The following is a 13,712-nucleotide window of genomic DNA, read 5'->3' on the forward strand; positions in this document are numbered from 1 at the left end:
TCTCTGATAAATATTGAAAAGGTAAGCTTTTCAGTCTGATTCTCTCCCTAAAGAAGTGTATACATAAGGAAAAAAAATCAATGAGAGTTTAATATGAACAGAAAGTCAACCAATTGTGTTTTCATCAATTACAGTATTAGAGGGGATGAAAATGCTTTGAATATTTTTACAAGTATTATGTTGAAGAAAAACTTGCTTATCTTCACCCTACAAAACCAAAACCAAGCCACTGGATATCATGGTATGGAAACAGTTTTCTGGAAGATTGTAATATTGTTTTCAACACAATATTTTTATAACAACTATAATCATATTTATTATTTGAAGTTTTACACAAGCAAACTCTACATATAGAGACCTGATTTTGAAAGTAATAGATTTTGAGATCCCTCGAATTTCTATTATTTTATGTTCATAAAAAGTCAATGAATTTTAAAATATTGATCTTTAAACATGTTTCCTGATTATTTAAAAACTGAATACATTTCACAATTTCAGTCATATTCAAAACAGTACTCTTCTGTCATGACTAAAATTGTGTAATGTGTTGGATTTGATTCAGGTGAATTGATCACTAGTCAGTGGATATAAATATCCCTGACACACTTTCTTTCAAAGCCTCCTCTTCTTTATTGGAAGGGCCCCTGATATGAGTGAGGACTTCCAATCAGTAAGCAAATAGCAGAAATTTCACAGTATAATTTTCAGTGTTCCACATAGGCTTAGTTGGCTTACCACCACATTTGAATAAAATAATACTATTTCCTGGAATTTCCTCAGTTAGAAAAGAAAAGCAGGAAACAATAACTGACATAAGTCAGTTAATTAATATAAAAAGTAACATAAATCTCTTAGCACAATAGCTAGCAATAGTAAACCCTGGATAAATTATAATAGTTATTACTGACATTAAAACAACCCAAACATGAATTTAATCTTTGTCATTTACCCAGCGCTAACAGTAAGCCTACCTAGTTTTCCTAAACTCAAGTATTTTGATCTGTCAAGTAGGGGTGACAATTTTTGCCATATCTATTTCACAAAATGGTTGTCATCAACTGAGAAAATGTAGAAGTCACTTAGAAGCCATTATGAAACTGAGGCAGAATTAAGGTAACATGAACAGCTCTAAGATTTTAGACATTCTAAAATAGTGACACCAAAAAATCTTCCTGAAACTCCTAAGGATAATCTGTCCCATTCTATTGAATCAGAGTCATCCAAGGTTAAAAACCGGGCATATAAAATTTGGAAAATCTCCACAGGTATTTCTGAAGCCCATGAAAGGTGCAGGACTGATGCCTTTGTGCAGTGATTCTGAACGGTGGCCGCTCATTGGAATCACCTGGGGAGCTTTACAAACTATGGATGCCTAGAATCTAGCTCAGAGCAATTTAATCGAAATCTTTGGCAGTACATCTGAGAGAATTCGTAGTTATAAAAGTTCACTAGGTGGCATGTTCAAGGAGACAGAGTTAATACACGGTAAAGCAGTCATTTCCCTCTTAGCTCCCAAACCCATCCTTTTTCACATTGTTTCTCTACTGGCTCTGAGGTATCTGTCTAAAGTTTGTAAAGGGCACATAATTTAAAAAGGTAAAATGATCATTGCTCTTGAAGTACATGCTTATTTTATGTTTGTTTTCCCTTTAATATTACCATGTATTTTTAAAAACTAAATGGCAATGATTTTAGGGTTTAAAACTAAACTGCTATCTGAAAAATTCAAACTCATTCCATTCACAGTTGCTATCTTGCATTCCAAAGAGAAACACAAAATTTGAAGAAGTCACTAAAGAAAGCCTTCAAAACTTAAGCCCTTTAGGAATTTTGAGAACTATTCTAACAGCTTTAAAGTAAGTAGATTCTCATCAGATATTTGACAATGCACATAAAATGGTAACTTCTTGGGAACCAAATTAAGGAATTTAGAAAGTGAATGATAAACCACTGTATTACCTTAGGGAAAAGAAAGTAAATTTTTTGACTTAATGGTTTCCCAAAGGGAGCTCTGTATCTGATGATATTTCAAAAGGCACCACTACTTGAATGTCTTGAAAAAGTAAAAGAAATTCTTATAAATGTTTAACAATAGATTCCTGCAATTTTTAAAACATGAATAAAAAAACCCAGTGGGAATGAGAGTGGGGTAGAGGAGGAAGTCAGTTCTGAAAACCTGAGTAAAAGTTCACACTGTGAGGAGTTACAGAAAGTTTCACATACATTTTGCCTTTTTTTTTTTTTTTCAGACCAGTGGGTTCAAACTTCACATTAACACAGCTGCAATACTAACGGTGTGTCTATTAATACTGTCTTCTGACCTCAAAGACTGCAGTTGCCAGTTTGAGCTGATACCTATAATGCAGGAAAATTGAAACCATAGAATTCACACATTAAATTTCTGGGAAGGCAGTTTTCTAAGCAAAGTGTTGGAGGTCAGAGTCATCTCAACTCTCTCCATATGTGGATAACTACTTGGTGGTGTAGCCCAGGAGATATTTCTGACTCATGCTCAAAACAATTTAATGAAAATCTTTTTAAAAAAAGATTGAAGGGAGAATAACATGGAAAAATTTCAAATTATTGGCCTTTATTTGAGATACGATTAGAAATAAAATATCGTAGAGCTTATTTATACAAAGCAATGAGGTGTAGCTGAGTCTATGATTCCAGTCTTGACCATTAGCATATCAATGCTTGGAATAATGCTTGTGAATCATTAGCTTATCCTGGTAAATACTGCTAACACATCCATTTAGTTCATGGAAATTAAGAATGAATGTGTCATATATATAATTATTTTGTCATGTGTGGCTGCCATGATGGTTTTTAGTTGTATTTTATTTTTGGTCCAGTAAGATTTATTGAAAATTTCATACTAATGGTGATATGATGTAAATCAATGGGAGCTCAAACTTGGTATTGAATCAGAATTATCTGGACAGCTTCTTAAACCGTGGATGGCTGGGCTCTACCTCTACAATTTCTAATTTAGTAAGTCCAGGTGGGGGCCAGAGAATGTGCATTCCTAACAAACTTGATGCTAGTATTGTTGGTTCAAGGTCCACACTTTGAGTAGCATTGCTGAAAATAAAGGGGCATTTGAAGGAAAACAAAGAACATTAGTAAAAATAATAACTCTCACTTGTTGAACATTTATGCATCTGGCCTGTATCTCATTTAATACTCAAAGATGAGGAAATTGAAACCCAGAAAGATTAAAGACTTTCTCAAAGTAAGATCAATAATAGAAGGCCAAGACAGGATTCAAATCCAGTTTGTCCAATTGTAAAACCGTGGAATTTAAAAGAAGACCTATAATAATTATTGTTCTATGATCTGCATTAGCTAATTAATACATATTTCTTTTCCTCCTCAAAGGCAGATTTGCTAACCCCTGAAAGTACCTAACATCACATGTTATACACATGTTGAACACTATTTCATTATGTATTTACTATTAATCAATTCTCAACAACTGAATCAAGAAACTATAGAGTGCTGGCTCAAAAATCACATACAGTACACAGAATTCAATTTCACTGAAGCTCTTGCTATAAACATTAAAAGAGATTAGGGAGGAAATAGAAAATGGAGAAAACTAACACTAAACCTAAGTCTCATAAACTAAGTCTGTTTAGTTATTCAATAATGTTATTTTCTTGGAAGTGACATGAATGAGAAGGTAGAGCTAGACGAAAATTATAAATGGAGTAATCTGGGTTCCAGGCCATATCATAGTTCAGACTAGCTTTATGGAATAGGGGACTGGAAAGAGGAAGGTAGCAAGTTCCTTTATAATTCCCTCACAGCCTTTCCCCTGACTCATGGACACATGAAAACTATTAAAACTGCTCATTCTTCAGCCTCTTGGTACCATTCTGTGAAGGAAACAGGTTTGTGTGTGTGATTTTTTTTTCCCTTGGCATTCCCAGGACAATCTTGAGGACAATACATACCTTACATGTTTTAGTTTTCCTAAAATCCATGTACTCCAAGAATTAGATCCTAATTAAGTTAGGATGATAGATGGCTAAATGAAGTCTTTTACATTCTGAAATTTTGAATAGGTATTGTGCACATTCACTTGCTGTGTATATGAGAGAAGTACTCGATTGCCACAGAGGCAGAAAGTAATCTACACCAAAGACTCCCTCATTTTCCATACCAGTTAAGAAAAATTGAGCATGCCCACATGTTTGTTGCCTCATTCTAGGGTGAGGAAGGATATGCACACACACAAGGTACAAACGAAATGGAATAGAAGATAATAGATGCTAGTTCTCCACATATTTATGTTTCTAATTTGCTTGGCAGTTGAAATCAATCTGTAAAATCCATATCTTTCATAAATAGTTTGGAGACCATTTGGCTAAATATCTGGCAAAAAATTAAGGAAAATCCTTGCTCATAGGTCTACCAAGTTAGGTTGTAGATTAATTAGATCCTGGAATATTTATAAATAAAAAATATTACCAAAAAAGTGACAACTTATAGAATTTGGAGATAGACAAACTTTAAAACATGATAGTAATGGAGATAAAATATAGAATCAATGTGATATATTTTGTTTCTCTACAACATAACTTTTAGATCAATAAATCAACAAAACCAACAAAAATATTAAAAATAAATTTGGAAAAATATTAAGAAAAGTAAAAAGATAAAGTTTGATATCTTCCCTATATTTGAAATCAATTAGAAATATGAGAACAAGTTAATAGAAACATGGGCAAAGAGTGTAGATAGATAATTCAACAAAAGTGACAAATAATTAGTAAAAATATAAAATTTTCTTCAATTTGTGCAGTCATCAAATATGCAGATTAAACAATGATAAACTCTAATTGCTATCTATTGGCTCATCATGAAAATAATAAAACCCAGAGAATGGGTATTTTTTTTCCACATATGACTCTTGGTTTCGGCTCAGGCGGTGGTCTCAGGGTTGTGGTATTGAGCCCTGCATTGAACTCTGCACTCAGCACAGAGTTTGTTTAAAACTCTTTCTGCTTCTCCCTTACCCCTACCCCTAAAATACATAAAAAATAAATCTTAAAAAAAAAGAAATATAAATTGTCACAGCTTTGTATATACTAATTGGCAGCTCATCAGTTTTTGAATCTGTATTTTTTATTCAGTTGGTAATTTAACTCACAGGCACTTATCTTGAGTGTAATTATTGACAGGGTAAAGACTTAAATACAAAAGAATATATTGATCACTATTTAAAACTGGGGAAAATGAGGAAATAATTTATCCCAAATAAGTGTATTAATTTGTATGCACCCATTAAATGTTATTTCATGTAACTATTAAAATACTGTTATAGGAAGGTATTTAATGAATAAAATGTATTTTTAAAAGATTTTGTTTATTAATTCATGAGAGACAGAGAGAGAGACAGAGACATAGGCAGAGGGAGAAGCAGGCTCTTCACAGGGACTCAGTCATGGAACTCCAGGATCATGTCCTGAGCCAAAGACAGATGCTCAATCGCTGAGCCACCCAGGTGTCCCTAAAATGTATTTTTGATACCTATTTAACTGAAAAGGAAAATTTCAAAACAGTATGTACAATAATATTCTATTTGTATATAAATATGCAACTGATTCAAGATGGTAGACTTAGTCTATGAATTAATCACTTTATCCTCATTAAGTCCCTTAAAATTGTATTAAAGAAATAAAAGTATTGAATCTCATAATCAACATTATTAAATACATTTTTGAAAGAAGTAAAGCCGATTGAAGACACTGGTGAAGCACTGTATAAAAACATGAAGCATGTCATATGCCTGGAGTAGGCTGGCATGGATGAGAGATTGAAAGATTTAGAATGAGAAGCCCAGAACAAGCAAAGGTGCATAGGAAAGAGGTTTGGAATAAAAATGGGCTTCACTGTAAAGGTAATAAAGAGTTTACATATAGTATAGGGAATTCTCACTTTCCTCCCACCTCCATGCACTCAGTGACTCATAATTAAGCATTTTCTCCAAAGTAAAAATTAGAAGTTCCTTTTTTTTTTTTTTTTTTTTTAGAAGTTTTTGTTCTGAAAATTGAGTGAATGATCTAGGATTTGTTTTCACATCAGAGTAAAACCACCACTCCTACTGGTCTTTAGGAATGCCAAGTGTACTGTTGTATCTCCACAATTCATACCAAAACAAAGACCTTCAAGCATCAAGTCATTTGAAAGTACTGCCTTGGTTACTTCTCTAACTTCTCATTCTTAGATACAAATGGAAAAACAATAAAAAACAACAAGAAAAATGGAAATACTTAGACATTTGAGAAAGCCTGGAGCATGAAAAAAGAAAAAAAAACACAAATGAAGAAACTAAAAGTAGATTCTTGTGTATATAAGAAAATTCAAAGGACAGAAGAAAATTTTTAAAACTTCTAGTCAGTATTTTCAGAGAAAAATCAAGAAGATATTTCACCAATCTAACAGTATCAGGGTGAATTGAAAAGGAACAACATAGGAAAAAAAAGAAGATCTCTAGGATCTCTATGCATATCTATCTCGATACTAGAGATTATTTCTTTATTAAATTCCGTATGCAATTATTTTATTAAATTATGTAAAAATTAAATTATATAATTAAGTGATTTAATATATATTACATGTATACCTAATACGTATTATATTTATATTTACAATTTAATATGGTAAATTTTACATATAAATATTTATAATTTAATACATATATTATATACATGTATAATTTAAAGGGAGAACAACAGAAAATATCATTTTGATTGGTTTTCACAAACCCAGTCCCAAGGCTAATAAGGATTTTCTAGCAGCTGTAATACAAGTACTTGATTCTTTCTCTGATTCCTCAGGTCAAAGGTGGGGGCCCTGGGCTGGTCAATTTTAACTCCAAGTATCCAATATAATCAAAAGTTGCCAGTGCAATCTATGGTCCATGTATTTTGCATTTTTATTCTGTAACAGCTATAAAGTCTTGTAAAGACTTGCCTTTTATAGACACTTGATTTGATATAGAGAAAGGAGGGATTTAAATTACAGGGAACAAAAGTGTAGTCATTAAAATGACTTTTTCTGCAGTGAATAATAATTATAGAATATGGTGGCACTGTTGATTGATTGCTAAAGTCTAGTCTCCCTTCTTCCATAGTAATAGAGTTGCAGAACACAGGACTGCTCTGGGTGGCTTGAAAATGTATTTGCCAACTTTCCCTGCAACTAGGTATATAGCCACATGCCTCAGTTCTCACTAATAGAGTTATTTGTCACCTTCAGACCTCAAGTTACTGGATGAACACTTTTCTGGATCCCCTGCTAGAGTTTGTTATTAGTGGTTGATTTTTTTCCCTCTGACTTTGTTTTATGTTTTATAGAATGCTCTTATGTTTTCTGGCACAAAGATGGAAACTATCACCAGCTTTCTGTGCTAATATAGGTTTTTCACCATTATAAACACCCTTGAACATTTCAATAGGAAAATATTAGGAAATAATTATTGAAAAGCTTGTACTTAATATACTTTTTAATTTCAGGCTTATTTTTAAGAATGTACCTGAAGTATCAAACAGGACATATGGCCCATATAAACTGAAAAATAGATACTAAGAATTCAATTATAAGAATTATTTGTACATGTGTTTCACATGATTCTTTAAATTAATTGAAATTATGTTTAAAAAATACACAGTGTTGTACATGTGAATGTACATATATTTATATATATGCATGCATGTGATATGTAGATGTGCATACATAATCTGAAAGAACATAAAATTCATATTATATAAAAAATAGGTAATTTTTATTTTCTTTTTTATGTTTCGCTCCATTTCCCAAGATGTTTCTAATTAATTTGTGCAAGCTAAAAAAAAAATTTTTAAGTGATTTAGACTTTATCAGCCTACCTGTGGCAGTTAATGTTTTCTTTGTGTGTGTGTGAGGATTCAATATCCTTAGAGTTGCTTTTCATTCAGAGAATCTAGTTTTAGCAAAGGATAAAATAAAAACCAGTTTAAATTAATTAACTCAGACTGACAGTTTGATTAACCTCTTTTTGAAAGTTGAAACTCTTCTTAAATGAAGCCATTTTCATAAGTAAAACAAAAATAAATGAAAAAAAAAACAGAGGGAGGAGTGAAAAAAATGTTTGGCAAAGCCACAGAATACAGTCAATTTTATTGGACTTAAACTCATAAATTACTAGTTATTACTTGAATTATGCTTAAACTATTTTTTTTTACTTTAAAGATTTTATTTATTTATTCATGAGAGACATAGAGAGACAGGCAGAGGAAGAAGCAGGTTCCATGCAGGAAGCCTGACACAGGACTCAATCCTGGGTCTCCAGGATCCCATCCTGGGCTGAAGGCAGCGCTAAACCACTAAGCCACCGGGGCTTCCCTATGCTTAGATTCTATTCACTAATCTCCAGACTTTTACAAACAGACATTATAATTTGCTTTTTTTCTTTAACAGTTCATATTTGGGAAGTGTAGGCTTGTCTGTTTTAGGCAAATTTGATCAACCAAGCAAAGTCACTAAACCCTGAAGAGCAAATTACAATGAACAATGTACTAGCTGGGAGTAATGATTGAGTCACACACCTTGCCCTGTGAAAGGAGTCAATTAAAATATCTAAATATAGCAACCAGAATATAAAAGCCAGATGCAAGTAGCCCATGTAATGAAGGACACATGGCCTAAAAAAGATGAAGATGCTCAGTGAGTAAACAGGGAACAACTTTGGAAAGATATTTTATTCAACCAATATTTATTTGAGTTTTTTTTAAACACATACTTTCTGTGTACTTTGAAAATGCAAACTTATTTGTTTCTCATAATAATTCCATGCAATAATATGTAAGTTTTCTAGCAAAATTCCCTTATACACATTAGAGAGGTAAGGAATGTGTTCCTTAGTGTTAAGTGTCCTATCACCTCTTTAAATCTTTATCTGCTCCATCTCATTCCAGACGTCTCTTATGCCCACAGACAACCTCACTTCTCTTCACTGCCTTATTCTAGATCCACATTTGAAGCCAGTTAAATATTAGCCCCTGATGTTCTTGGAAATATCTGGTCTGGAAACCATCTTATTCATAATTGCCTTGGCCTGATATTTGACTATGAATTCATGGAACATGATACAGGTTTGGCAATAGTGTTATTTGTCTTCCTCCTGTCTATGTCTCATTCATGGAACATGATACAGGTTTGGCAATACTGTTATTTGTCTTCCTCCTGATCCATGTCTCATACATGCCCAATGGTTTAGTGAGCCATGCTGAGCAGGTGCATAAAATATGGATAAAGGTGGATAAAGACATAAGACTTCTTCACCTCATCCCTGTGAGATCCTATTTCTATGGGCTCTATCTGTCACCTAAGATCATGGACCTGTCCTGAATACATGATGGAATATCTAAAAGCCCATCCTTGATATGCATTTATTTGAACTGGCCAGTTTTTAGTTATCTAGTAGTTTTGCTTTATTGTCTCTAAATTTTCTGACCCTTGATCTTGCATGTCAACTCTAGATACATAGCTCAAATCTTCACTGAACTGACAATTCATTTAGGTCAGTTGTTTGTTTCTCACTCCTAAACCTTAGTACTCTTTTTTCTCTTTTAGGTATGATCTTGTTCTAAATGACTGGACCCATGAATTCATAGCTGCAAATAAAAGATGCTCCTATTACTTTCTATCAGTTAGTCTAGCCTGTGTATTTTCCCTTTTGTGAACAAGAATAGAATGATCTAATTTCACTTTCCCTTCCTTACTAATAAACTAGACATTATTCAATAGCAGAAATTATGACTGCTCAGAAAACTTCATACATAATTACATATAGTGACCTGCCATGAATCCCCTCTTGGATACAAGCCATAGTCTAGAATACAAGTAATTTGGATATCACACATGCTCTTGTTTTGTGACTTTCCACCTTTAGGATGATGAACTACCTATGAATACTGAACCATTCTCACTTGGCTTCTCATCCATGCTTTGAAAATTACTTTCAAGATAATCTCACGAGATTTTTCTGTTTTAAATACTGTCACCAAGTAATGGTAGTAATTCAAATTCCAAGTTTTTTGCTCTTCTGAGATTCACAGAGTAACGAGATCCTTGTCTTCAAATACTCTTAGTTTGTTTTTAAATTTTACTTAAACTCAATTTGCCAACACCCAATGTTCATCTCATCATGTGCGCTCCTCGATGTCTTCATGTACTTTTTTTTTTTAAGATTTTATTTATTTATTCATGAGAGAGAGAGAGAGAGAGAGAGAGAGAGAAAGGCAGAGACACAGGCAGAGGGAGAAGCAGGCTCCATGCAGGGAGCCCGACATGGGACTCGATCCCAGGTCTCCAGGATCAGGCCCGGGCCGAATGCAGGTGCTAAACTGCTGAGGCACCTGGGGTTCCCTGAACATTTTAAGGCATGGTGAGAACTATATCCCCTCCCTTGAATCTAGGTTGACTCTGACAGCTTCAAACAATAGATTATGCAAAGGTGATACTCTGTGACTTCCAATGCTAATCATAAAAGTCCATGGAGTTTCTTCCCTATTCATTGGAGCATTTATTGTTGGAACCCAGAGCTGCCATGTTAGGAGTTAGGCTATCCTGAGGTCATGAAGCTGGAGAAGCCCCATAATTGCCATGGTTGACAGCACAGCTGAGTCTGTCATTCTGCCATCCTAGCCTAGGATCCAGATTTATTAGTTAATACAATTTCCTGGTAGTGACTCCTCTGGCTTATCCATATACTAACAGTCAAACATTTGAGGCATGTGAGGCTATGTCATCAAGTTATCTTTGGGAGGTAATTCATGCATGAAGAGTGGAACCTCACAAATGGGATTAGTACATCTTTATAATAGGCTAGAGACCTAGCTCTGTTTTTGGCTATGGAAGATACAAAGAGAAGTCAGATGTCCACAGCCCAAAAGAGGATTCTCACTAGAACTCAGCCAGCCACCCTGATTTCAGATTTCCAGCCTCTCTAGAACTGTAAGAAATGAATTTTTGTTGTTGATAAGTCTATGGCATTTTGTTACAGCAGCTTGAACAAAAACTAAGACATCATTTCAGCTGACATTATGGAGAAGAGACAGATTCCTGCTGTGCTTTTTCTAAATCCTGACCTACAAAAGCCATGAGCATAATTAAAAGTTTGTTGTCTTAGACAACTAAGTTTGGTTATGCTGCAATAGGTAACTGGGATGGGGGAATAAAGCATACCTTATTCCCCTATTTCATTTCACTGAAGATACAATTAATATTTGTCTTAAGCTTCCACAATTCTTTGACTATCACTTATATGATATTACATCACCATACCAGTCTTTGCACAAATCTCCCTCTTCCTCTACATGATGATCTCTGATGACTGACAAGTACAATGGTGGACTGTTACCTTTTTTGCTCTGGACCCTTCAGCTCTACTAATACAGATTAGAATTGGATTCCCTTTTTAAGCAAGTATATTGTTATTCAGTGAGCTGAGGAGTCAACTAAAAGTCCCTGGGCTTTTACCCTATTAAATTATTTCCAAATCGCTATTTAAGCTTGCTGAAATATTTTTGAATTCTGACACTTTTATAGTATATATTTCACAATCTACAAGCTTAGTGTTACCTTCACATTAAAAAATAACATCATAAGGTTTTCTATCTCTTCATTTTAGTGGCTCTCTATTTGTTCTTTAGTTAGTCTTGAATTTTACATCTTTTTTATATAAGACAAAAATCTTCAAACACAAGCATAAGCAGCAACTGAATGGACATGTAATTGGACATCTGCATTTGAAACTTCCTCTTACATTATTTCTTTTCATCTTTACAGCAGCACGATGAGTATTACTAAAGATATGATTACAGTTAGAGAAACTGAAGCTCATGGAGATTAAGTAAATGTGACAAGACTGGGATTTAAAAACAGTTGTCTCCCCACCATATCTCTGACCTCTCCCATGTACCTCAGTTCTTGAAAAAGGACACTCAGAAGATAGCAGTGATGACTTATGCACAGCACTTCAGTCACTAAATCAAGACCCACCAAAGGTAATTGACTTGTGCACTCTCTGGAATTTGGCTGCACATTTTCTCAGGGAAATTGCTAAGAAGGTTGAGAACAAGTTATTTTCAGTCATGACAACGAAGCTAAACACATTTTACATAAATAACTCAGAAGGACTTGCTCCAGGAAAATGTTTGGCAAGGAAAATAACTCCTCCTAAAAGAATAACATACTACTTAGTTAATTATGAAAGAATAAGAAGAGGTAAGGATAAGAAGTTAATGCAAAAACTACTAAATGCTATTGGTGATATGCTGTAGTGTGTGGTGAAGCAGAACTGTTACTCAGGCCATGAATACAAGCACAGTTTTGCAAATAAGACATAAAATCCTTAAGTGTTAAAAGTCATTATCCCTATTCTCCAAACTTGCTTCTATCTTTGTATTCCTGATACTGATTAATTACATCTCTACTCACAGTCACCTAGAAAGAAACACAGGCATAAACATCAATCTCTCCCTTCTGTCTTTACTTTTTTTTAACTAGTTACCAAACAATTTTAATTCTATTTCCCCTCCTCAGTAGTAATAATACCAATGGTTCTTCCTCTTCTAATTTCTTCCCCCTTCAGTCTAGGTTCCATGATAATGGCAAAACACCAGTCACTCATTCTAATACTTATTAAGACTTTACAGTGTGGCTTGCACCATGCCATGTGCTGAGGTAAAAGTGGACAAGACCCAGTTCCCACCCTCAAAAAGCTAATAGTCAAGGACTATACAGAGGAGTATGTCATTACAACAAAAAAGTTAATAATGTAGAGACAAGTATAGAATAACCTGGAAGCACATCAGAGCGAAATAGGATCTACTCTTGGGAGAGTTGCTCTGGTTTAAGTTCTAAATGATGCCCTTACACCAACTTTAATCTACAGGATAGAGTCCAGATTCCTTGATAGGATTTATTTTCTTAGGTAAGTTGTAGCCTATTAAAGCTGTTCTGAGATCTAGTTCAGGTCAATAAAAGTCAGTGCTGTTTTTTTCTGTATATTCTTCCACTAGCAGTGGTTTAAACTAAGGCATCAATTCCACTAAAGGCAACATCTGGCTATTTCATTTAATTTTTTAACTTCGCAATTCTGATTGCTAGAGGTGAAGTCTTAGGTCAGTCTCACAGTTTTTGAAAGTGACAGCTTAAAGTTTGCACATTGCGTGACTCATTCTCCCAAGGTGAATGATCTGAGTGTGGTTCAATTTATTTTACGTGGCATTTCTAGACAAGACCTTTAATGTCCCCAAGACAAAGAAGTGCCTCTATTTTTAAAGGTTCTATGGCATTCCTTTTCATTCTGAATTTTCCCGTAGGTCTTCTTTAATCCATTTCCACATTGGGGTTGTCCTTTTGCTCCTTTTGACAATTTTCTCATAAAGTACATCTCTTCCCTTGTTTTTTTTTAAAAAAAAAAGAAACAAAGACATCATAGAAGAGACCTTTGGGAAGAAAGATTGTTTCTAGTCCATCTCCAACTCAACTCATGATCATAGTAACTGTGCAAAAAGCACATGAACTGTGTATATAGACAGGTTCTTTGCCTCTATTTGCTAGTTTGACAAGCATCATGCTTTCTACTTGTCTTAAGCTTCAGTTTCCTTGTCTGGAGAATGGGAATAATAATGCAGCAGCTTCGGTCTGATAGT

This window comes from Canis aureus, chromosome 12, assembly GCF_053574225.1.
Source record: "Canis aureus isolate CA01 chromosome 12, VMU_Caureus_v.1.0, whole genome shotgun sequence".
NCBI lineage: Eukaryota > Metazoa > Chordata > Mammalia > Carnivora > Canidae > Canis > Canis aureus.